This window comes from Kogia breviceps, chromosome 14 (assembly GCF_026419965.1).
Source record: "Kogia breviceps isolate mKogBre1 chromosome 14, mKogBre1 haplotype 1, whole genome shotgun sequence".
NCBI lineage: Eukaryota > Metazoa > Chordata > Mammalia > Artiodactyla > Physeteridae > Kogia > Kogia breviceps.
In genome coordinates, this window is record NC_081323.1 from 69932334 (window position 1) to 69956270 (window position 23937).

General features: G+C 42.3%; 1 protein-coding gene across 1 annotated transcript in view; it reads left to right on the forward strand.

The window, feature by feature from the left end:
* The window catches only part of OTOA (otoancorin), a 113602-nt gene that overhangs the window by 80791 nt on the left and 8874 nt on the right, over positions 1–23937 (forward strand). The window lies entirely within an intron of this gene.

The following is a 23937-nucleotide window of genomic DNA, read 5'->3' on the forward strand; positions in this document are numbered from 1 at the left end:
TACAAGAGACCCACTTCAGACCTAGGGACACATACAGACTGAAAGTGAAGGGATGGAAAAAGATATTCCATGCAAATGGAAATCAAAAGAAAGCTGGAGTAGCAATACTTGTATCAGATAAAATAGACTTTAAAATAAGGACTGTTACAGAGATAAGGAAGGACACTACATAATGATCAAGGGATCAATCCAAGAAGATATAACAATTATAAATGTTTATGCACCCAACATAGGAGCTCCTCAATACATAAGGCAAATGCTAACAACCATGAAAGGGGAAAAAATTGACAGTAACACAATAATAGTAGGGGACTTTAACACCCCACTTACGCCAATGGACAGATCATCCAAACAGAAAATAAATAAGGAAACACAAGCTTTAAATGACACAATAGACCAGATAGCTTTAATTGATATTTATAGAACAATTCACCCAAATGTGGCAGAATACACTTTCTTCTCAAGTGCACATGGAACATTGTCCAGGATAGATCACACCTTGGGTCACAAATCAAGCCTCAGAAAATTTAAGAAAATTGAAATCATATCAAGCTATGAGGCAGCAACACTATGAGATTGGAAATCAACTACAGGAAAAAAACTGAAAAAAACCCACAAATACATGGAGGCTAAACAGTGTGCTACTAAATAACCAGGAGATCACTGAAAAAATCAAAGAAGAAATAAAAAAAAATATAGAAACAAAGGACAACAAAAACACGACGACTCAAAACCTATGGGATGCAGCAAAAACAGTTCTAAGAGGGAAGTTTATAGCAATACAATCTCCCCTCAAGAAACAAGAAAAATCTCAAATAAACAATCTAACCCTACACCTAAAGCAACTACAGAAAGAAGAACAAAGAAAACCCCAAGTCTGTAGAAGGAAAGAAATCATAAAGATCAGAGCAGAAATAAATGAAATAGAGACAAAGAAAACAATAGCAAAGATCAATAAAACTAAAAGGTGGTTCTTTGAGAAGATAAACAAAATTGATAAACCCTTAGCCTCAACAAGAAAAAAAGGGAGAGGATGCAAATCAATAAAATTGGATATGAAAAAGGAGAAACACAACCGACACTGCAGAAATATAAAGGATTATAAGAGACTACCGCAAACAACTATATGCCAATAAAATGGACAACCATGAAGAAATGGACAAATTCTTGGAAAGGTACAATTTTCCGAGACTAAACCAGGAAGAATTAGAAAATATAAACAGACCAAGCACAAGTAATGAAACTGAAACTGTATTTAAAAATCTTCCAGCAAACAAAAGTCCAGGACCAGATGGCTTCACAGGCGAATTCTATCAAACACTTAGAGAGGAGCTAACACCCACCCTTCTCAAACTCTTCCAAAAAATTGCAGAGGGAGGAACACTCCCAAATTCATTCTAGGAAGCCACCATCATCCTCATACCAAAACCAGAAAAAAGATATCACAAAAAAAGAACTTGTGTATGAATTACGTCTCCATGACAGTTGTTGAAAGAAGAAGACATGTAAGAAAAACTTGAATTTGGAGAGTCCTTAATTAGCCTGGCCTTGTCCAGTCTTAAGTAAGAATAAATTCAGTTTGGTGACTGGACATTGAAGAATGAACAATTCTCAACATCCAGCAACGCATCATAGCTTTTCCAAAGACAGAGAGCCTAATGGCGTCAAAAGGTGGTTGTTTCAGGGAGGGATGAAAAAAAAAAGTAAGTCAGATCAAGACATTCCTCTGCTCAAAACCTTCCAATGTCTTTCCATGTAAGGCAAAACTAAAGTTCTTAATATTGTCTGCAAGGCACAGGGCGGTCTCCCATCCCCGACTTGTCTGAGCTCCCTGTCCTTCCTTTGTCCACTCCAGCTTCCTCGTGGTCTCTCCAATTCCCAGACCAGCTCCTGCCTGAAGGCTTTGTACTGGCTGTTCTCCTACCAGCAAGGGGCTTACACCACTGCCTCTATGCTTGTTCACTTGCTTAAATGTCACCTCTTGGCTACCTCCGTGACCAGCCCATATAAAAGCACACTGCTGACATTTTCAGTGTCTCTTCCATGCTTCATTCTTCTCTGTAGCACATCTGACCTATTACACGTTTACTCGTGTTTGGGTTTGCTGTCTGTCTCCCCATGCCTACTCCAGAATCTAAGCTCTATGGGACAGGGATTTTTTTTTTTTTTTTTTGCCACGCTGCGTGGCATGCGGAATCTTAGTTCCCTACCAGAAATCAAGCCTGTGCCCCGTGCAGTGGAAGCACGGAGTCCTAACCACTAGGCCACCAGAGAATTGCCCAAGGCAGGGATTTTTGTCTGTTTTGCTAACTGCAGTATCCTCAGGACCTTGAACAGAGTGTGGCATGTAGTAGGTACTTAATAAATTTTGTTGAATGAAGGGATGAAATGCTACCATGTGTTCAAGAACTCATTGTATGTTCATAGGAAAATAGCAGCTGGGAAGGAGACCCCAGCATCCTACAAAGAGTACAGGGAGATGCCACACAAGTTGCTGAATTGGTTCAAGTGTTCTTTTAAAATTGCAGACTCTTGAGGGTAACTTACACATATAAAGGCAAACATCCCCTTATTTGTACAATTTCTCCTTATTTTTCTTTTTTTTTAACATCTTTATTGGAGTATAATTGCTTTACAATGGTGTGTTAGCTTCTGCTGTACAGCAAAGTGAATCACTTATACAGTTACATATAGCCACTCTTTTTAAGATTCTTTTCCAATATAGGTCATTACAGAGTATTGGATAGAGCTTCCTGTGCTATACAGTAGGTTCTTATTAGTTGTCTATTTTGTATATAGTAATGTGTATATGTCAGTCCCAATCTCCCAATTTATCCCTCCCCTGCTTTCCCCCCTGGTAACCATAAGTTTGTTTTCTACACCTGCAATTCCATTTCTGTTTTGTAGGTAAGTTCACTTGTACCCTTTTTTTAGATTCCACAGATAAGTGATACCATATGATATTTGTCCTCCTCTGTCTGACTTACTTCACTCAGTATGACAATCTCTAGGTCCAACCATATTGCTGCAAATGGCATTATTTTGTTCTTTTTTTATGGTTAATATTCCATTGTATATATGTACCACATCTTCTTTATCCAGTCCTCTGTTGGTGGACAGTTAGGTTGCTTCCAAGTCCCCTTATTTTTCACTCTACCTCTCAGGCAATTTCCTGGAGAATCATTAGCTATCATTTAAGAAGTGAATCTTTGCTATTCTTCTCCCAGGAATAGTTGCCCATGTGAGAAGCAGCTAAACCCCAAATCAGCACCTGCAATTAAGAGTGGCTGCCCTAAGGACCTGGAAAGATATTTCTCGAAAGGAGACACAAATGACCAACAGGCACATGAAAAGGTGCTCAACATCACCGATCATTAGGGAAATGCAAATCAAAACCACAGTGAAATATCATCTCACATCTGTCGGAATGGCTATTGTCAAAAAGACAAGAGATAACAAATTCTGGTGAGACTGGAGAAAAGGGAACCCTAGTTCACTGTTGGTGGGAATGGAAATTGGTTCAGCTACTACGGAAAACAGTATGGATATTTCTCAAAAGGTTAAAAATAGAACGACCATATGATCCAACAATCCCACTTCTGGGTATATATATATCCAAAGGAAATGAAATCAGTATCTTGAAGAGATCTGCACTCCCACTTTCACTGCAGCATTATTTACAAGAGGCAAGATATGGAAACAATCTAACAATCTAAACAATCTAAGTGTCCACTGATGGATGAATGGATAAAGAAAATATGGTATATATAGGGCTTCCCTGGTGGTGCAGTGGTTAAGAATCTGCCTGCCAATGCAGGGGACACGGGTTCGAGTCCTGGTCCGGGAAGATCTCACATGCCGCGGAGCAACTACGCCCGTGTGCCACAACTACTGAGCCTGCATGCCGTGACTACTGAAGTCCGTGTGTCTAGAGCCTGTGCTCCACGACAAGAGAAACCACCACAATGAGAAGCCCGCACACCTCAAGGAAGACCCAATGTAGCCAAAAATAAATAAAATAAATAAATTTTAAAAAAGAAAATATGGTATATACATACAACGGAATATTATTCAATTTAAACAATAAAGGAAATCCTGCTGTTTGCAACAACATGGATGAACCTGGAGGGTATTATGCTAAGTGAAGTAAACCAAACACAGAAAGACAAATACTGTATGATCTCACATATGTGGAATCTGAAAAAGTTGAACTTACAGAACCAGAGAGTAGAAATGTGTTTTCCAGGGGCTAAGGGTTGGGGAAAATGGGGAGATGTTAGTCAAAGGGTTCAAAGTTTCAGTTATGTACGATGAGTAAGTCCTGGGGATCTAATGGACAGCATGGTGGCTGCAGTTAATAATACTATATGGTATATTTGAAATTTGCTGAGAGTAGGTCTTGAGTGTTTTCACTACAAAAGAGATGACTATATGAGGAGCTGGTTATGTTAAGTAGCTTGATTGTGGTAACCATTTCACAGTGTATACATCTATGAAAACATCACATTGTGCACCTTAAATACATACAATTTTTATTTTCCATTTATACCCTAATAAAGCTGGAAAGAAGTTTTACAAAAAAAGGAAAAAAAAAAAAAAAAGACTGGCTGACTAGTCAACAGATTGGGGCTTCTATTTGAAACCCTGCTGATTTTCTGTATTGACAGCATCTTGATGCATATGCATGTGTCTCCTGATCAGAGAGGCCTGTCATAAAACTCTAGAGCATAACAATCTATCTCTTTGAGATTCTCCAGCAGCCCCTGAGGTGAATTCCCCATGTGCCCTGTGTCCTATATTTTAAATCGAACCTATCACAAACATAGCCCCTAACTTTGCTGGCAATCTGTCCAGCTATTTTCATATGTTCCTATAAGACAGAGACTTAAATTCCAGATACTGAGGTTCTTTGGCGTTCATCTGGGCACCAGACTACTCTGTGTGTTCATCTGTAATGTGACATTTTCTTCATCTCTGAAATAATTGTATGGTGTGCTTTACTGTGTCTGTACATGTCAAGGGCTGAGTATTCCAGAAAATATCTGTACTTGAATTTCTAGGTAAAATAAGAATCAGAAAGAATGGGTCTTGTAATACATGGAACTGGAAGTTCAAAGTTTAAAATAAGGGTGAAGGCTGAGAGACAATAGCAGGGAAGGGCTGGATCTGGGGAGGGCTGTGGACAGAGGCCTGGTTCTCCCTGCAGTGGAACGTGCATCACCTGGGGGTGGCAGACTACAGGTGTGTGGAGTCCAGGGCCACAGCTGGCACCTATGGTTCTTTAGGTGAATTACAAAGAGGTGCCACTTCTGTACAGGTGAATGAAAAGAAGTTCCTCCTCTGGGGATAGTGGACCAATTACCAAAAGGCATCCCTTCCTTTGGCTGAAACTCTTTGGACCAAGCCAGATGGCTTAACAAGTGATCCGAGGGAGATTTCTGACCTCATTCATCACCTTGGTCAGGTGCCTTTGTGAAGACAGTGCAACTGTGCTTGAGGGCCTTGCGGGTACCTTCGATTCCTCCTGTTTACAAAACTCAGCCACTCAGCTGAGAAAAGAATTTTAAAATTTAAATGAAGTTAAGGTAAATTTGTGTATAAGTTATAAGGAATGCCATCCTGGTGAACGAGGTTAGATGGGATTGGTAATATCTACCTGCATCAGGGTCTAGAAGATTTACTTGAGTTTTCCTTCCTTAGAGAAAGAATTAAATTGTTTATCTGATTGAACCAGGGCTTGTGTGACATTTCAGCAGAATTTGAATGTACATGTGCATATTCTAAGGCTGATTTGGAAATTAACACTTGAATACTGTATATGTAAGAGGGGCCTACTTGGTTTGAAATAGTCTCTTTCATTCTTTTCAGCTTATTGGTAACTAGGAGTTGATTTATCCCTAAATAGTTCAAAGCCTTTTCTGTTTTAGCTCTGGGAATAATGTTTTTCTTCTTTTCAAAGATGTAATATTTCTGCTAACAATACAGAAAGATAGCAAAGATAAGAACCTTCAGGGCTCTTTGAAGACAAAATGGTCTTCTGAATTGGACATTCATTAGAGTGAAGGGATACACCTCTAAATGTGTGTTGTATGATTTGGGGCTTGTTTGTTTAATGGATTTCTTTGCTTAAACTTCAGGTGCATGCGTGATAATTTTAAAGAGCAGGGAGATGGACAAATGCTATTTAATATGTAAATCTTTTCAAAGGCATTTAAAATTTCTCTCGAGTTTATTTTTCATAATCTTGGTTTAAGGCAAAGAGTGATTGTTCCTCTCCCTCCACATCTCAAAAGATGGGGCCTTTTAACTTACAAGTTCTCTGACCTCAGAGGAGGAGGCAAAGGTTTCCAGAAGGGTTAGAGATGAAGGTGGGGTGGGGAGACAGGCCCTAATTACCAAGGGAGTTGGAAACCATGTGGAAGAGCCACTGGTTTAGGATTGCTGGTTTAACAGTGGATTCCTTTATCTAACTCTTGGTTGTGTTATGGGAATTAAGATGATGGATGTGCCCAGTGTTAGCTATTGTTTTTATTCTCAGTCCCTCATGTGAGTTTACCAGGCATATCTGGGGACATCTGTACCAAGGGTTATGGGAGAACGAATTTGTGGTGGACATTTCAGCCCAGTGAACTTCTCAGGATTTAGGCTGAGGAAGGTGGGGACGGCGCTGGGGCTGGCTGGCTTGGTGGAGGGCTCTTGCATTGGGGTCCTGAGAGCCCCAGGATAGGAGATAAACTTTGCCACAAGACCTGTGGCAGCCTTCTGTGATAATCGGCTTGAAACTCAGACTCTGTCAATGAGGTATTTTTGTTGCCTTGTGTCTGCCTGATTTTTCTTCTTTTTTTTTTTTTTGCGGTACGCGGGCCTCTCACTGCTGTGGCCTCTCCCGTTGCGGAGCACAGGCTCCGGACGCGCAGGCTCAGTGGCCATGGCTCACGGGCCCAGCCGCTCCGCGGCATGTGGGATCCTCCCGGACCGGGGCACGAACCCGTGTCCCCTGCATCCGCAGGCGGACTCTCAACCACTGCGCCACCAGGGAAGCCCAATGCCTGATTTTTTATGTGACTTTCCATTATGCTTTTGCAGCTTTGAGGATCTGTGACACATTTTGTTCCTCCTCAGAGCATACAGAGGTACAATGGCAGATTGTTTCAAAACCAGATTGAGATAATTAATTTTTTAAGCTGCATTTGATTTTTAAAATGATAACCTCTTCTTTTAAAATAATGTAAGATGTACAAGAGTTACAGGTGTTCCGAATACTCGTCACGCAGCTTCCCCAACGATATTTATGTAATCCGATTACATTGTCAAAAACAAGAAATTGATGTTGGCATAATGCTATTCCAATTGATTTTAAGCTTTATTTATTTCTTAATTGCTTAATTGACTTAATTGGGGTATTGTCCAGAAGCAGCTACCACAAACTCTGTAACTCCTGGCCCAAAGAGTTGCAATTAAGCTCTATGAGAACAGCCAACAACTTGCATGTCAGAAATTTCCGTGATGCCATCCCCTTGTTGTGAGGGAGCCGATATGATTTTCCTCATCAAGAGGAAGAGAGGACTCTTCCTTGAGAACTGTGTGTGGGCCATGAGCATATCTAGAATACCTTGTTGGAGGATATTTTATTCTTCATTTTCTTGAGTAAATGCCCTAGCAACCATGATAGGACAAGTCTAGCTGACCCACTTGCCATAAAAAATAATGAAAGATGAGGGACTGTTAAATAGAGCATAGAACCTAAAGGACCTGCTGATGGTAGAGGAGAACCCAGCTCTTTGCTCAGCATCCCAGAAGAAATTGCCTTGGACGTGGATGTTGATGATGGGGGCGCTTATGGACCGAGAAGGGGTAACCTCATTATTGCACAGATGGAATATAGAGAGGAGGCTTGGGTGGAGGTGACTGAACGGGCAAAGAGAGGACAAAATCTAGCTCACCTGAAGAATAGCAATATTACAAAGGGCAAAGTCGACGATATGGGGCAAAAAGGGGATAATCATAAGAAGACCATTTTCGAGCATTGCCCATTGATGCTCTCCATGCATTATCCTCTTCAATCAGCACGACCACCTGAAGAGGTAAGTAGTGGTGTCCTCGTTTCATAGAGGAGGAAACTGAGGCTTGGATATGATGTTGGAGAGGGTCTGGAAGACTGGTTTCCAAAGGGGATGCGTCATATGCTCTGCTGTCATTCACGACACTCCGCCTCTCTCACTCCTCTGCTTCCGAACAAACGCTGTCTTTCCAAGTATTGTCTATTGTCCCTTCAAAACCTACCTTTAATTCACCCACTTCTTTCTGTCTCCTCTGTCATCACTCCAGGCTACCATCATGTCTCAACTGTCCATGGCAGCAGCCTCTCAGCTGATCCCTCCACTTTCTATTTCGTCTCCTGCCTGGGCTATTCTTTCAACAAAAGCCAGAGAAACCTCAAACAAATACGTATCTGCTAAAGTGATTCCCTTCATTTTAACCATCAAAGGCTCCCTTAACGTTACCGTAAAATCCCAAACTCTAATCGTGGCCTATGAAGCCCAGCATGGTCTGGTCCCAGCCAACCATGTGTTTTCAAAAGTGTTTCCTTCTGCTTCAACACTTTTCCTTCCACTTTGGACTAGTGAAATGACTTATCTTTCAAGTCTGTTGTGGACTAAATGTCTGTGTCCCCCTCAAATTCATATGAGACCTTACCCTCCACTGTGAGGATATAAGGAGGTGGGGCCTTTGGGAGGTAACTAGAATTAGATGAGGTCAGGAGGGTGGAGTCATCATGAATGGCATTAGTGCCCCTATAAGTGTCACAAGAGAGCTTGCTCTTTCTCCCTGCTCTCTGCCGTGTGAGGACACAGCAAGAAGTCAGCCATCCATAACCCAGAAGAGGACCCTCATGAGAATTCAACCATGCTGGTACCCTGATCTTGGATTTCCAGCCTCCAGAACTATGAGAAATAAATTTCTGTTGTTTATAAGCCAATGTCTGGTCTTTTATCAACCCAAACAGACTAAGACATGGTCTCACTCTCACCTTAAAATATCAGTTCTCTAACTTGCCAAATTAAAGCAGGCCTCCTATTCTCATGTAAGACTGATACATTTTTCTCAGAACACTTTTCACAATATGTAATTATTTGTTTTTTGTGATGATTTGTTTAACATCTGTATCTCCCCATTAGATCATAAGCTCCATAGGATCAGGGCCTTGTTCTTATTGCCCAGCATTGAATTTATTTCCAGGGCCCCAGGCAGTGCCTGGCATGTAAAGAGGCACTCGATAAATATTTGTTGAATAAATGAGTGAATGAATGAACAAAGATATGTAGGATTGCTGACAATTCTAGCTTTTGGATTTCAGTGTCATTTTTCATTTACTTTCTTAAACAGCAATATTTTAAAGTTATACTTTCAGCTAGAAGGTATAAGAGTTTGAAGCAAAATCTCAAAATCAGTGACTTGTAACTTGGAAGGATGGATGTCCACACAACCCAAAGTTTGTTTCTGACCTGGGATATGACTTTGCTTCTGAGTTTGCCAGTGAACTTGACCACAAAGACACTGAGTGCTCTGCCAGCCACAATCAGCAATCGAGTAGTGGGCGCTGGTGTCAATCTTAGAAACATGAGATATTCTTAGATGCTTATTTTTATAATTGGTTATATTATGGAGTTGCTAAAATGGGCCCAAACCATATGTCTCCATCGAGAAAAGTCTGAGGACTGATTGCATGAAACAAAACGCTAGCAGAGCCATTGAAAAACCACTTGTGTGACTTTGGAGGCAAAGCAAGCACTCGTGTTTTTTTGTAACGGAAAAGAAATGTCTTGGCTTGGAGCAGTACAATGAGGAGTACAATCAAACAAACAGATAAAAAAAATTGTCTCTTCATTCAAGGTCAGTTTGGAATTGCTGTGAAAGGAACATGTAATAATAGAAAACCTAGTGGAGCCTGAAGCTGTAGAGATGGTTGAAATTATTTTGGGTCAAAGAGGCAGCCAAGATGAAAAAAGTGCCCTTATTGAGTGACACCATCAAATGGGTTCAAAAGACACACTTGGGCAATTGGTGGAGAGACCCAGGGGCAACCAGTCCTTTACATGGTGATTAAAGGGGAAATGTCAGTGGCTCTGCCGTTTCACCATCTTTAAAATAATGAAGTCCATGACGACATGCTAATTTGCTCAGGCTGAATGGGATAGCAGTGGGTGAACACTTTTCATCAAGATATAATTTTTCTCCTTTTCTAGCAAGTATCGATACTTGCCATGTGGCTCAGAAATGTACTGTGTCTGTGTTCCTGGAGTCCTCTGACCCTGAGAGAAAGGACAGCACTGAACCTGTGATGGCCCTGCACCTGGACAGAGCCACATTTTCTGAAATGGAAAGATCAGTGTAATGGTGTCTTGCTAATAATAATCTTGTGGGGAATTTTTTTATTGGTTTTTCCTGATGGCAAGTATGTATCCGGTACATCTCATGTATCCGGTCTTCTATTGATTGACACAGAGGCTGCTTCCAGTCATTTGCTATTACAGGTAGCGCTGAATGCAATCCTTGCTCACGTGTCTTTGTACGCATGTCCAGGAATATCTGGAGAACGAATTCCCAGAGGTTGAATTTAAATTTTGCATTTAAACTTTCGATACCTATTGTCTAACCACCCTCTCCTCCCACCAGGCTGTGCCAGCTTACAGTCCCACCAGGCGGGGAGGAGAGAATTGTTTTCTCACACCCTTGTCAACAGAGTGTAGGATCATGTTTAAAAATGTTCCCAATTTTATAGGTGAAAAATATTATGTCATCGTAGTTTTAATTTGCTTTTCTTCTTCTTATGAGTGAGGCCGAACATATTTTAATGGCTTAAAAATTATGGCAAACAAATGAAAACATTATTTCACATTAAAACAAGCACACTATGTAAACAATTTGCATTGGAATTTTACAGATAAAATATAACACTTTAAAGAAATGCCCTGCTTGTGGAGGGCTACTCTGTGTTAAATCCCTAACCATCTTTGGGAACAAATTTTCTTTCCTGACCAGTTAAGGAAACTGTGTTAGAAAAGTTTGAGAAATCCTGCACGTTGGTGTAAAAAGAGCGTTTCTTAAAGTTCAGGAGACCAGCTGTCCACCTGTGTAAGGAATCTCCCGGGTACAGACTCTGTTTGGGTTAAGACATTAAGTATGTTTCAATTTAAAATGTATAATGAGTTAAATATTTTTTTTGGTATGAGTCGTCATGAGTTGGTGATTAGAATGTTCTAATTCCTACCACTGGTAAACTCTGTCAGCCTCAGCAAGATAAAGGGTTATACCAAAAATGATTATGTGTCCTACTTTCTTGAGTGAGTTTTAGGAGGACCCAGGGCAGTAAAGGCTAAGCTCTCATTCTAATGTAAAAGCTGCAAGGGAAAAGAACCACTGGAAATTTGTCATCTGATGACAGGAAATAGGTGGGGGGATGTGGAGAAGGAACATTGTAAGATTCTGCGCTCTGGTCACTGACCAAGACTGCTGGAGTTGATCTTCTATATCCATCTCTTTCCTGACTCTCCCAGGAACAGGAGACTTGGTGAGGTGTATTGGTTAGACCACAGGCTGAGCTGCTGTAACAAAGAAGCCCTAAAATACAATGCCTCAAAAACATGATTAAAGCTTATTTGTTTTCCATGTTCAGGTCGAGGTTGGTCCAGGGTTGAGTAGGCAGCTTGGTTCCATGAACTCATCCAGGGTCTCAAGTTCCTTCTGTCTTATTGCTCTGCAACCCCGGGGGTTCACCTTTATCCTTGTGATTAAAGTTGACTCACCAGCACCGCATCCTAGTTCCAGCTCATAGGAAAGGTGAGAGGAAATTGAGGACCAGTAATTTCCTTTTAAGGAAAGTGATGAAGATGCTGTTACATCATTTGCACTCACATTTCCTGGGTGAGAATTTAGTCATGTGGTCATACTCAGTTGCTGAGAAGTGAGATTCCAAAAGGGTGGCCAGGTACCCTGTTAAAACCCCATGGGGGAATATAAAAGGAAGGAGGAGGGATAGATGTTTGTGGACAGTTAGCTTTCTCTGCTACATGGGTTCAGAGCCTGGCAGAATCATGGTCCAGGGAAGGCAATAATTCTGTATCTGTCATCAGTCACGTCCATTCCAAGCATCCTGTACTGGTGCCAGGAATGGGTAAAATAATAGTAAGAAAGAAGAGGAGGCACCACTTTCTTCTTTGATCCTTCAAATAGGCTTTTATTTCTTTCCTTAAGGATCTGGTATTAAGGATGCCCAGTTGTCGAACTTGGAAGCCATCAGTCATTCATCAGATAATTAGTGGAGCACCTGCTATGTGCCAGGCATTGCCTAGGTGCTGGGTACAGAGAGGTCCTCATGGAGCTTCCTGGAGACTGGAGGATGTAGACATTATACAAAGAATCCCACAGGTAGATGTACAATGACAAATTATGATGCATTCCTTGAAGGGAAAAGTAGAATATTCTGTGCAAGAGTATAAGATATGGATCTAATTTATATTAGAGATTGAGGGAGGTCTTGGTGGAAGGAGTAGTTAAGCTGAGATCTAAAAATAGTTGTGTTAGAGTTGGCTGGTGGATGAGGGAGGGGAAAGAGTGATCAGGTAGAGAGATTAGAATAGTGAATGAGGGGGAGAGAAATGAAATACGTGGCTGGAGAGAGCAGAGAAAGTTCTCCTACAGCTTTGTTGGCCATGTGTAGCCGTATGCTGCATATCAAACTACTCCAAAATGTAGTGGCTTGAAATGGCAGTAATTTATGGTTCATGATTCAGCAGCTTGGAAATTTAGGCTGGACTCAGCTGGGTAGTTTTTGTGATCTAGGCTGTGGTCCCTTTTGCATCTGCGGTCAGCTGTGTATCAGTAGGTGCCTCTGCTTCTAGGGGTAGGTTGGCTGTTGCCTGGGACACCTGGGCTTTCCTCCATGTGGTCTCTCATCTTGCACTAGGCTAGCTCGGGCAGGCTTGTTCACAAGGTGGCAGGGTTCTAAGAGAAGTTGGAAGCATGCAAGACCTCTTGAGACCCATGTTCAGAACTGGTACTCCACCATTTCTGCCACATTCTGTGGGCCAAAGCAAGTCACACAGCCACCCCCAAACAAGGGCTGAGGAAATCGGCTCTTGATGGGAGGAGCTGCAAAGCCACCAAAGCCACACTGTACAGGGTGGGATACAGGGTGGGGAGCACAATTAAGGGCATATTTGCAGCCAAGTACGGAATTTGTGTGATTGGAAGGCACAGGAGAGTTCAAAGCAGGAGCTAGCAATAACAGGGCACATGGCCAAGGTGATTTGTGCTGCGCTGTGGAAACTTGAGAGTTTGTCTTGCCTCACCATATTGGTGATGGGTTCCTTGGAGGCAAAGGGTCTGTGGTATCCTTTCCCAGGGCTGGACACAGCACCCATCTGCCAGCTCAACCCCCGTGGCTGGAAACAGGAATAAAAAGCTTTGTGTTCTCAGCAGCTCCAGGCTTTCCGGCAAAGTGCTGCCGGGTTTTGTACAGACAGCTTAGCTTGTTTGGAGTTGCAAAGCTAATACCCTCACCACAAGCTGAGCTGCCAAGAATCCCAGACTTGTCTAAATTATAATTTGTTTGTTGGGCCTTGAAGGGGTCTGGAAAGCGTGTTCCAACTTCTCTCTCTCACAACACACAAGCACATTTGCCCAAACAGGCATTTATCTTCTGAGCGTTTGTAATGGAATTATTTTATTTTGCCGAGTGAGGCATGCTGGTTGTGAAGCTATTGTCTCTCAATTAACCCTTCCTTCTAGACTCCACTCAGCGATTCTGGGGCTGGGAATCTGGGAACCACATTTCTCCTTTGCCAGCTGGATGCTCTGTGAATAGGGAAACTGGAAGGAAGGAGGAAGGAGGAAGGAGGAAGGAGGAAGGAGAAAGGATGCCTTCCTTCTTATTTGTTTCCTTTTCCCGCCAGTATCACTCCAGTAATGATTCTATACCTTGGCAGTGGCAGTTGATTACACTAGCAGGTGTTCCAGTTTCCAGTTTCGTCACCCACGCTCCCAGAACCAGCCTCGGGAGGCCCTTCACAGACACCAGCACTGTCTGGGCATCAACTCCTTCTCAGAGGTCTGAGTCTCAGCTCCCAGGGTCTCTGCTCCCAAGCTTCTAGGTTCTTCTTCTTTTTAAAAAAATTTAATTAATTCATTCATTCGGCTGCGCCAGGTCTTAGTTGCGGCCTGCAGGATCTTTTAGTTGCGGCATGAGAACTCTTAGTTGTGGCATGTGGGATCTAGTTCCTTGACTAAGGATGGAACCCAGTCCCCCTGCATTGGGAGGGCAGAGTCTTAGCCACTGGACCACCAGGGAAGCCCCTCAAGCTTCTAGATACTAATAACCCCATACACTTCCCTCTGTTCCTTTGGGATGGTAGCTGCTTCATGCAGTTACTATTTCTGTATTAACTCAAGTGTTCCCTTTTTGCATTTTTAGTTCTCTGCTTAAAAAATTCTGATAAAATAAACTTGTTCAGTTTTTGTTGTCCTGCCTGAATCTTGACTGTTACATATGGTATGTAAGATTATCTTAAATGGTACCAAGTTGAACTTTTAAAAAATATTTGAATGGGTTTTTAGTGTACTGTATATTAGGAAAAGAAATATATAACACACCAAACTCATTAGCTCTTAGATATTATTGCTTAAGATTAAAAATATAAGTTGCAAATGACTTAAGAAACAAGGCTAAGAACATAATAGAGTAAAGGATACATAGTCAAAATAGTGAAGGTGGTTTAATGGAAGTTTGAAAGCACTGAGTTAAGGCATGTGCACCATGCCCATTGCCCTAATAAAATAACTCTTTAAGCAGAAAGATTACCTTGGTGCCAAAGAAGAATCAAGATAGAGGGAAGATTAGAAAAGCCATCAAGTCAGATTTCCTGCATCTCTTAACAGTCCCATGTGTGTTGGGTTCCAAAGGTAGCAGCCAAACCTGACCTTTCCCTTGAAGTACAGCCAATAGGTGACTTTTTGTTGGGTCTAGAGGATGAGGTTTACATATTCAGATCAACCAATGATTGAGAAGTTTGGCTGCCAGTTGGAAAGGCCGTCCCTTGGTTATGTGGAAGCAGACCTGCACTAAACAAACCAATGGAATCATTTAAGCTGGGCCTCAGATTCCTGTGTTCTAGCATCATGAAGTTGCTGGACTCAGAGTCCCTTTTTTGCTGGCATTCTGGAGGTCAAATGCCAGATGTGGGAACACTGTGTAGCAAGGCCAGCAGGAGGGCCACTCCAATGTCCTACCTGCTAACAAGGGAACGACATCCTGTTCTGAGAAACTGATGCCATCTCCTCTTGCTTCAGTGACAAGGAGTCGAGGTAGTTATTTTTGTTCCAAGCAGCCCAGATGGAGAGAAACTCAACCCACACAGTCTGGAGACGGGGAATAAACCTTTAAATAAGAGACTTCTCAATGAATTACAGAGGTGTCTAGGCCTAATGAGGTCACCGCAGTGGAAACTGTGTATCTGAAATGTGACTTTTGGATTATGTGAAAGTGAGTAGAAAAGAAGCACAGTGGAGGCTTGACGTCAGACAGGTGTCTCTGGAAACACTTCAGCAAAGGCAGACGTGGGCACGTGTCCCTTCATGACTGACACTCAGTGTCAGGGACTTTAATTTTATTTCACTTCTGAGAGGAAAGTTGTCATAGGTGAACTACAGACAGAAAGGGAAAGGGATATGAAGAACTATTTCACTTATACCGGAATGTGACAGCAAAATCTTTTCAATTTAGACATTCAGTATTTTCCAGTGACTTCTTAATCTTTAGAGAGATTCTGATGTGCTAAAATTTTCTGGTTGAATGTTTTCCTTTAGGAAACAATCCTTTAGCAGTAGAGGTCCAGAGTTAGAGGTAAAAGCAATTCAGAACCACAATTTTTCTAAGATAGCTAACGGTTCCACTTGGAATGATCAATATGATATAGAAAAAAATGGTTCCTTGGTTTCTGCACTGCTTTTAATCTTTTTGGAATTATTTCTACACATTTTAAGACACAGTGTCTTAAAAAGGATCAGGCTTGCTATTTATTGATAGGTTTTCCTGAATGTCTCACTACCAAAGCTTTTTAAAAAAGCATTGTTCTCTTAATCACTAAAGTTTGCCAAGTGCAAGGACAAAGAGCATCAGGGCAACTTTCTCATTCCTGATTTCTGAAATATTTTTGACTTGTTCCTTTTCTCTGCCTTATGTCTAATCAGTTCTCAAATCCCGCTTACTGGGGCCATCCATTCACTCAACAAATGTTTATTGAACACTCAATATGTGCAGCCTTTTCCCTCAATCTGGAGATGTTTATCCTTTAAGTTTTCATTCAGTGTTTTTTATTGTGGGTTCTCAGGATCCTGTGACATGAAGTGTCTGCCATTGGCACGGGAAGTCTCTAACATCTTTGGCATCAAGGATAACACTTAGATTAATACATTGCCTCTCTTGTAGCCAAGCATAATTATGATAACTATCAGGTTTACATATATCCATCCATTTAAATGGGGAAATAAAAGTAACACTAATTTCCATTTACTAAACACATAACGTGCCAGGTACTATTGTGGTCACTCTGTAAAGAGGACAGGGACTCCCCCCACCCCCAATTTAGTTCAGATATCAAGATTGATGAAAAAGTTTATTGCTCACACAGAATGAGGCTTTCTAGGGAGAGCAGGGCAGACTCCCAAGCAGGTTCAAAAATGGCTTGAGAGCGAGGAAAGGAGACTGACAGTGCTTATGGTGGTTCAGGGCTGGGACTGGAGCGAGGGATCTTGCGTGAGGGCTGAGCCTGTGCCGGCTCCCAAGGAGAGAGCATCTAGGCTTTCTTATCAGCCTGCTCAGATATGGGGCCGAAGGTGAAGAAGGAGGGGTGGGTTGGGAAGACGTCAGCAATCAGACATCAAAAATGGAGGCAGGGGCTTCCCTGGTGGCGCAGTGGTTGGGAGTCCGCCTGACGATGCAGGGGACACGGGTTCATGCCCCAGTCTGGGAAGATCCCACATGCCGCAGAGCGGCTGCGCCCGTGAGCCATGGCCGCTGAGCCTGCACGTCCGGAGCCTGCGCTCTGCAACGGGAGAGGCCAAGACAGTGAGAGGCCCGCGTACTGCAAAAAAAAAAAAAAAAAAAAAAAAAAATGGAGGCAGATTCTTTATTATAGTTCATCCTTGATGTTTGACTAATGACTGAAATGTGTTATATTTCATTTAATTGTATTTGAACTAGTTTAATTCAGCGATTGTGGCTGTCTATGAGCCTGTATCTTGAGATCAGTAAGGGAGATGAAACTTACATTGAATGACTCATTAAAGAGCCCAGCATTGTGTATGTTGAGAAGTGAAATGAGAGTTTTGGTCAAATTCTGAAGGAAATAAGTTTCTTGCTGAGGCCTTGTACTCTGGCTTTAGTAGGTACACAGACATATGGGACTTATATTTTGGGGATCTGTGAGGCAAGAGATTCACGGAGTTTTTTTACCCCAAAGGGGGCAAATATGGATAAGGAATCATTGTTTCTGCCATGGGTAAGACCAGATGGGCCAGACCATTGGCAGTGGTCCACGAGTCTGTAGAAGTGTGCAGATGGGGCTTTCAGTGCTGAAGTTCAACCAGTTGTACTGACCTTGGGTCCCATTCTTTTTCAGGGATATCCTGGTTAGGGATGGAGACCAGCAGCTTTCTAGCATGTTCCATCACACATGTGATTATGACCTTGCCTGCAAAGATTGTGCACAGTGACAGGGCTTTGTGATACCCCACGTGTAGACAGGTAAAGCTGTATTGCGTTCCTTTGATGGTGCTGACAAACTGTGACTGAGAGGCTGTTAGAACAGGCGCTGAATAGAAGCGACTTAGCCAAATCTATGACTGCAAAGTATTTACCAGCTGCTCATTGGACGAAGTCAGTAATTGAAATAATACTGGGTGTAGGGGCCTCAATGGGTGGGATCATGGCATTAAGATTGCAGTATCCATGGTGAAGTGTCACTCATTCCTTCCTGGGTTAAGAAAAAGCCAAATTGGGCCATTAAATGGAGCAGTAGTGGGGATAATCACCCCCTTCTCTACATAGGTCTTGTATAATGGGTTTCAGTCTCAAATGTCCTGTTTTGATATATACTGGGTCTTATTAAATATTTAAACCAGGTGCAGAGAGGTCCATGGGGTTCCATTTTTGTTAAGCTGATTGTATGCTTAAGACTTAGTTTAACTTTATTACACATTGAGTCAGAGCGTCCATGTCCACTATGGGATATTTTAGGGCGATGGTACTTTGTTTATTAGGAAATTAGGCAAGGCAGTATTTCTGATGGGTTAAGGAGAGGCACACCATTTTGTCTTCTATTTTATGTTCAGTAACTACCCTAAGATTATAGGGGTACCTTGTTTCAATGAAGTGGGATTCCCAGGTATAACTATAATTTGAGTCTCAGTATCGATTAAGGCCATGAAAGTCTGCCGACCAGCGTATCTCAGTAGGTGTTATAGTTAATTCAGAACCTATGCTGTAGGGCTGCAAAAGCCAACCTGCCCACGTTTATCTTTTCATTGTACAAATTCTTGTAGTGAATTTTGGAATTCCAATTGAGCCAAATTGTGGATCTCTGTTTTAGTTTCTTTGTTCCCTCCTCTCCAGGTGTTGTTGTTATTATTATTTGGTGGTGGTTACTAGCTACTTTGGGAGGGGGTCCTCTCTATCCTCCTCATATTTAGAAATTTCTTCCTCCAGAGAATCTCAAATTAGTATCATCAGGTTTAGGGGTCTCCCCCATGGAAATGGTTGCTTTATTGGGTTTTAGGGTCCATGGCTTAAGTCATGTTTGAATTAACCCTTTGGCTGTGGCATGGGGAGCCATGAGTGTTTTTTCCTATAACTATGAGGATAAAAATTTTTGTTATGATGAAGGCATAGACAGCAGCAAAGGCATTTTGAGGGTCCTAGTGGGCTGTTTACTTTTAGGAGTATGACCGTAACTCCATATGAGTGATCACCCTATGAGCATACACATTGCATAGGGTATCAATCTTTCCCCTGAGCCCTCCATTTAATGGGAACTAAAGCCTGGTGGAGACATATACAGTGGTCACAGGGTAAGAGCCATTCCTTGCGGCCTAGTGGCAGTCATGTTTTATGCTGGGATTGAGACACACAATTCAACCTGAGACATGCAGATGGGTGCAGGCCAAGATACATGACCCAGGGCTGCTTTAGGAAGGGCCCCAATCCCATACTCCTGTTCCTAAATGCCAATGAAATTTCTGATTTAGGTTGGTTAAATATAACAGAGGCTTGAAACAACTCAGCAAAGAGGCACAAAGCAGCTCAGCTCCAAGTACGAGCTAGCCAGTAGGCTGCAGCACAACTCAGGAGCACGCTAGCCACAGGAGCAGTTCGTAAAGCATGCCTTCCAGCAGGCAGCCAAGCCAGTGAACAAGCCAAAGCAGGTGAAGATAGACCCTGCTTTGGTGGTGTCTGCAGTGGTGGTCACTGCCTAGACATCCTGTGTCACCCTGAAGAAGTGGGATGAGCTCCATCACCCCAAATTTGGTGCATATGTCACACACACCCCAAGAGGTCTGACAAGGTTTATCACTCATATGATGAGGCTTTCTGGGGAGAGGGGCAGCCTTCCCAAAGAGATCCTTGACAGCAAGGAAAGGAGACTGCTTTGGCTTTTATGGTAGTTTGAGGGTAGGGCTGGGCTACGTGTTCCTGTCCATACGTCAGGGCTGGTGTGGTTTCAACTTCTTACCATCCCCAAAAGAAAGAACACCCAGGCTTTCTTATCAGCTTGCTCAGCTGTGGGGCCAAAGGGAGAGGGGAAGGAGCAGGGCTTGAAAGCTGTTTGCGGTCAAAAATAAAAAATGGAGTCAGACTCTTTATTACAGATATATTGTCTCCTTTAATTCCCATTTTACAGATGAGGTAACAGCCTTAGAAGGACTAAATGGGCCGTATAACTATTAAAGAAATAAAATATATAGTGGAAATGGGAGTCAAACCCAAGCCCATCTGACTTCCAAACCTGTTCACTTGACCATGAGGCAACACTGCCTCTCAGGAGGAAAGGGAAGAGTTCCAGCTCTAACGACCCGGACTCCTCAGTATCCCAAAGGGAATCGCAGTTATCAGTGGAGAAACCTATAAATAGGGAGTTGGACAATACTAGAGTATAAAATGGTGGGAAATATGGACCAGTTTGGGCTTGAAATATATGTCGACTGTAGATGTCCGTCCCTCAGTCTGGTTGCCCAGAACAGCTCACTGCAACTCCATTTGATTATCCCCACTTGAAGTGCATGTCCCCATAGACCGTACAAGCACAGGTGGATTAGTCAATATTAACTGCAGAGCTTCTTAATCTGGTGTGGGGAAGGGGGACAGATATGGGGCCAGTGGATGAGTGTCAAGTGTTCTATGAATGAGACACACACACACATACACACACACACACACGCACGCACATATGCACACAATGCTTTTCTCCCAGCTTTCTTTCTGTTACTTTGAAGTAATAGAAGACATCTCTGAAAAAAAAATTGCTATCGAATTTAGTTGCTGTTTCATTCCAAAAAATTGTGCTGTGGAATGGGATGCTTGCTTCGTAAGACAATATACAAAGTTTATGTTTGTTACATGTCAATGCCTGGATTAATTTCTCATTGATAGAAATTAAAGAAGGTACACCTTGTTATAATGCTTAAGGAAATCTTCAGCTTAGCTAGTTTGGGAAGTTTTGAGAAATAAAAGCACAGAGAAATTTATGTATACCTCGGTTTCACTTTCATTACTGAACATAATGGGTCGGTCACCAAAGCCACAATGTCTTGGAATGTGAATTTCTTGTCAAGGGGCCCATAAAATACACAACGCTGAAGGAGCACCTTCCAGCCCAGCAACCCCACATAGCATCCTGCAGTACAGGTGTGTTTCCTGAGGAGAAGGTTAGATTTGGAAAGGATGGAACTTCTCCTGTATGTGCCTTTGCCTCTGCCCTGAAGTTGTATCTTGGAACACCCCACAACTTTATCTCCCACATTGCCAAACAACAGAGCATCTGTGCAATAAGGGATGTCTTAGAGAAGACCTGTGCCCTAGCAATGACCAGGCTGCATTATGACTTGGAGCAGAGATGCCAATCAAATGCCTCTATCAAATAACCTCACCTACTCTAAGAGATGAACACTACTTCTTGACGTCTTCCGGCAGGAATTACAATTATTCCTCTTCCCTTCAGTCTGCAATTGATCGAAACTGCCTGTACTTTTCAGTGTGGATCTATGATGCTTCTTTCATTATGTGTATACTAGTGTAATCAGAAGAAAGGTTTTCTTTCAATGGGTCCCTTTGGAAACATTAATGGCTGGAAACTATTTTTTTTGTGGCACGACTTTAACTGGAAAAAACATCTGGGCATGGAAGGGAGCATCTGGCATGCTTGACAACCCATGGCTTCCTTGCTTGGGTGGAGATGCTGCATGCTTCATTGCTGTCTACGTTGACATCAAAGACTCCAACAAAATCTTTAAAGGAGTCTTGTCCAGTGGCATAAAAGCTGGTCTTTGAAGGAGTTTTTGTCACAATATGGATGCATAAGATTACGTTTTTATTTAAGCACAAATGCGTGGCCTTTGCAGAAAACAAACCCCCAAGCTCTTGATTGAACACTGGACAGAATTTTCACTTTTAAAAGGGAAGGAAAAGCCCCCTTGCACAATAATTTGGCAGCAAATTCTTTCACCACTGGGCTTGCTTGGAGGAACTTATTAGGCATCTGAATGAAGCAGATGTTTCCATTCAAGGTCCTACCATGATGAATGTTGCAGAAAAACCCTGAGCTCTTTGGTCAGTTACCCTGCAGGTGGACAACTCTCCAAACGTAACAAAGTTGAAAGAAAAGAGCTTCCGCAGACTAGAGTTGAGAATGATAGAGCCTTATCCATTTCTTGGTGTGTTAGAACCTGAAGACGTGGAGGAACTAATTACACTCTGGTACCAATTCCAATGTGGAGGGGGTGTTCCCCACATCAAAACGCAATTCTCCAGATACCAGCTGGGTGTCCTACAGTTAACTCAATTCTGACACTGTCCACCTGGAGACAGTATCAGATTCCACCGGGTAAGGGCTCGGTCCTACAAGACTGCTCCCCACCCAGTTACTTCAGAGGCCAGTGGCCTCTGAAGTCCAGGTTGTCACCAAGCTTCTAACGGACTGGCTATAAATCAGAGGTTCCCACGACCCCCACCTTGGGTTGGATTAATTTGCTGGAGTGGCTCACAAAGCTCAGAGAAACATTTAGAAATGTTAATGTTTTCTTTTTGTTTAAGATTTATTTATTATTTATTTATATATATATTTTTTATTTTTGGCGACATTGGGTCTTAGTTGCGGCACGCGGGATCTTCGTTGAGGCGTGAGGGTTTCTCTTTAGTCGTGGAGTATGGGTTTTCTCTCTCTACTTGTGGCGCGGGGGTTCCAGGGCACGTGGGGTCTGTAGTTTGCGGCACGCGGGCTCTAGTTGAGGCGGGCGAGGTCAGTAGTTGTGGTGTGTGGCTTAGTTGCCCCGTGGCAAGTGGAATCTTAGTTCCCTGAACAGGGATCAAACCCGAGTCCCTTGCATTGTAAGGAGGATTCTTTACCACTGGACCACCAGGGAAGTCCCTAATCTTTTCTTTTCTTATGGATTTTTTGGTTTCAGGATGTTTGATCATTCAGGTGCCACTTAAATGAAAAATTGGAATTGATTTGGTATAGATACCGAAGACCACTCCACAATTCCAACTTTTTATTCCAGCCAAGAAATCATAGCAATCTCATACATGTGATTTGGAGAAGAATTGAAAATTTCTGTTTTATGTGCAATTTTAGATCTATTCCCTCTATACCACTCAAATAGACCCTGAATCTTAACATAAGTTATAAAAAAAAAGAGACCAAGACTTTTTTTTTAAAGATTGCTTTTAACTTCTCTTCACGTGTAGGAATACATTTCCAATGTAGAAAAAATTTAAATGCAAAAGTTTTGGTGTATGTATTTCCGTGCATTTTTCTGCGAAGGAGGGGCATAGCTTTCTTCAGCTTTTCCAGGAAGTCTGTACGCTCAGAAAGGAAAGCACTGTAGCATACGGCCAGGTTGGGAGCTCTGGCCTCTGTTCCACCTGGTTTCCATTACTCCCAATCATTGGTCAGGCTGTTGAATTCTCAGCACGCCTTTGCACCCCAGCCAAGCTACCCTTTAAAAACAAACCAGGACCTACTAGAGAATGGACTTGAGGATATGGGGAGGGGGAAGGGTAAGCTGTGACGAAGTGAGAGAGTGACATGGACATGTATACACTACCAAACGTAAAATAGATAGCTAGTGGGAAGCAGCCGCATAGCACAGGGAGATCAGCTCGGTGCTTTGTGACCACCTAGAGGGGTGGGATAGGGAGGGTGGGAGGGAGGGAGACGCAAGAGGGAAGGGATATGGGGATATATGTATATGAATAGCTGATTCACTTTGTTATACAGCGGAAACTAACGCACCATTGTAAAGCAATTATACTCCAATAAAGATGTTAAAAAAAAAAAACCACGGAAAACAAACCAGGAAGGTTAATCAGTCGGGGGTCGGTCTGTGGACCTTAAATCAATCAGTACATCACTGAAGTTATGCATGAATTTCCCAAAGGTAAACAGATTTCTATTTAAATGTTATCACTCTCATTAACGTCAACTGTTTTCATTATAAAAGTGCTGAGATGTTTTCTAATCTAGTTTATAAGTTATGCTCATTACTTTGAGGTGTTGAAAAGAAAAGAATTGTTTTGGTTCCCAGAATCCTTTTTGCCTTACGCCTTTAATTTATTCTGTTCATTCGTGAGGAGATTTCCCTGCATTTCCCAGTGGTCCCTCTACC